Genomic DNA, 2,778 nt, shown 5'->3' on the forward strand with positions numbered 1-2,778 from the left:
TGCTGATGGAATGAGAGAGGGTGCCAGGGGGGACAAAGAAGTCCAAGAATTTTTGCAGGATAGCCTGGGATGGCCCTATTGCCCTTGTGTTGAGTGGAGAGGGGAATTCTTCTGGTTTAAAGACATAGCATAGCTGGGTGTGGTGATGCACGCCTGTCATCCCAGCACTCAGGGAGGCTGAAGCAGGAGGGTCACCGCAAGTCTGAGGCCAGCCTGGGCTGCATAGTGAGTTCAAGGCCAACCTGAACTATATAGCCGGACGCTGCCTCAAAAACAAAGTAAAAACAATAAAGACAGAGGAATCGAGCCAGAACTATTAAGTGACAAATCTCATGCGGTCCTTTCTGCCCTGGTTTCTGGTTGGAAAAGCCACCAGGTGGGGACTCCAGAGCTGTGTAGTCAATCTGCTTAGCCAAGCCTTGGCCATTGCCACCTGGAGTGGTTGCTTTGCCTTGACTGATTTAGAGGACAGGACCCACCCCCACCCTCACCACACTTGCAAATGTGGGACACAGTGAAGGCCCAGACTGAGAGGCTGCACACACCCTCCAAGTGTGACTGCATTTGCACATCCACCGGGCACTCCTGGATTCTAGACACTGCACACAGCCCAGAGCCAGACAACGCCTGTTCTAGGGACTCGGGGTCCACAGTCCCCCGCGGGGAGTGTGCCCTGAAGTGTTTCAGGCACCTCACTGCGTCCTCATTCCCACTTCCGGTCGTGGCCCTCCCTCCCGGGAAGCCACCACATTCGAAGTCTGTAACTGGCTCCCCTTCTGTTTTTGCTATTTCTGTGCCAGTTGAAAGGGTGGAGAGAGCCACATTAATTTTAAAATAAAACACAAATAGCAAAATGAGTCTTGGTGAAAGTAAAAACCACAAAGGCGTTTTTTTTTTTTTTTTCCCTCCCATATTTTTCAGATTTTCCTAGAACCACCTTTATTTCCTTACAGCCCAGACATAGAAAGTGTGTGGGCCTCTCCGGACGAATACTCTTCCAAGCTAAATCCTGCTCATTCCCGGTGTGCCGTTAGGTTTTGTTTTTCTTTTCTTTTTTTTCCTTCCTTTTCTTTTCTCTCTTTCTTTCTTTTCTTTTTTTTATATTTGAGTCCCAGAGTGAACTTAGAAAGCCAGTCAAGCCCCTAATTAATGCGGTGCAGACTTTGAAGCACTTCAGTAGCCCGGGGGCTGTATCGGACCTCTTCTGATCCGTGGGCTCAGCATGTATGTATGTTCCGGGAGCTGGGAACCGCGTGGGTCCCCAGCTTGGCCACTTACCAGCTTCCCGACCCCATCCACGAAGTGGGAATAATGATCCACGCCTCTGCAGCCCTGAGCAGACCCGTCAGTCAAGACATATAAAGGGCTCCAAGCAAAAAAGCCAGCAATAGGCGGTAGCTATTATGAAAATAGATCCTTTCATCTGCTGCTTCCGCAGCCAATCCCCTCCGCCCTTCTCTTATTTTAGAGAAGGGATGAAAGTTCGCTATTCCAAATGGATGGTGGATCCCCATTTTAAATCCCCGAAGGGCCCTCTGGAAAAGGGAGACACGGCGACTCGGATTTGCAGACACCTGGTTCTTTTCACGGGATGAGATCGGTGTCCTCAGGAGGGACCGAACCTGCCGTGCAGGGACTGGGGACACCTGCAAGGCAGATGGTGGGGTGGCAAGAGGACGGAAGATGGGGGACAGCAGTCAGACAAATCAGGTCCGGGACCTAGGTGAGGGGACAGGAGGGTGTCGGGCCCCAGGGAGGAAAGCTTTCCGCTCCGGGGATCGGCGTCCCGGCCCCTGGAGGGCACTGGAGGCGGAGGTCTGCCTGCGCTGCGTTGGTGACCCGGACTCGAGGCGCGTGCGGCAGCGCCCTCTGCCGGCCGCATGGGGGCAGAACCCCGGCGCTCTGCACGCGGGATCCGGATCCCTCCCGCCGCCCCCGCCCTCGCCCCCGCCCCATCCCTGCACCCGACCGCGCGGCCCAGTCCGGGACCGGATTCCCGGAGACGCGTCCTATCCTACGCCTGTCGGCTGAGCACGGACGATGCTCGGAACGTCCCGATTCACCAGGGGATCGGAGGCCGCAGGAACCCACTCACACCCTGCAGGGGCAGCGCCTCTTGGGACCTGGGGCCAGAGCCCGGTGGGCTGTCGGAGGTGGTTTGGATGTGGCATCGTCTGTGGCCAAGACCGCGGGTTCTGCGGACAGAGAGGAGCCCTGGGTTCGCTTTCTGCCTCGTCCATTTTCCGGCTAGGTGACCTTGGGCAAGGTACTTACATTTCCATGTGCCTTAGTTTCCTCATCTTTAAGATGGGAAGAACGATCCCGACCTTAATGGGTTGCCATGAGGATTACCTGGGTTGGAATTCTGGCACGGACGTCAGCTAGCTGAGCGCCTGGGGCGAGTGACCTAACCTCTCGGCCCCGGAGTCCTGCGAAGTAGGGGTAATAACGGTACTTACCTCCGAGGGTTGTCGCCTGCAAAGCGCTCAGCACCGTGCCTGGCACAGAGCGCGCGCGCAATAAATGGTGGCTATTGTGGTTGTTGTCGTCATTATTGTTCCTCAGAGCGCGGAGCCGGCGGGCAGAGCTCGAGCCGGCGGCTATTATTAGTTCTTTCTCGGCCCGGCTATTTCTTTCCGGGCATTGTTAAGCTCGTTCACCATGCGCTCCCGTCCTTATCAGCAGCCAGCCTTCCCGAATTTGGAAAATCGAGGTTCCCCTGGAGGCGGGCCAAGGCCGCGGGGGCGGCGGGCGGCAGGGACCGGGACCTGCCCGAGG

General features: G+C 56.3%; 1 long non-coding RNA gene across 1 annotated transcript; it reads right to left on the minus strand.

Moving 5' to 3' along the window:
• Nucleotides 1-1,092: 1,092 nt before the first annotated feature.
• On the minus strand, nucleotides 1,093-2,772 carry LOC106148505. The gene is made up of 2 exons (XR_001234033.1): nucleotides 2,096-2,772; nucleotides 1,093-1,646 (listed from the first exon to the last, which is right to left on the minus strand). It is a non-coding gene; the product is annotated as an uncharacterized LOC106148505 (long non-coding RNA).
• Nucleotides 2,773-2,778: the final 6 nt, after the last annotated feature.

Source organism: Chinchilla lanigera, unplaced genomic scaffold (genome assembly GCF_000276665.1).
Source record: "Chinchilla lanigera isolate Chin_1 unplaced genomic scaffold, ChiLan1.0 scaffold00021, whole genome shotgun sequence".
NCBI classification, from domain to species: domain Eukaryota; kingdom Metazoa; phylum Chordata; class Mammalia; order Rodentia; family Chinchillidae; genus Chinchilla; species Chinchilla lanigera.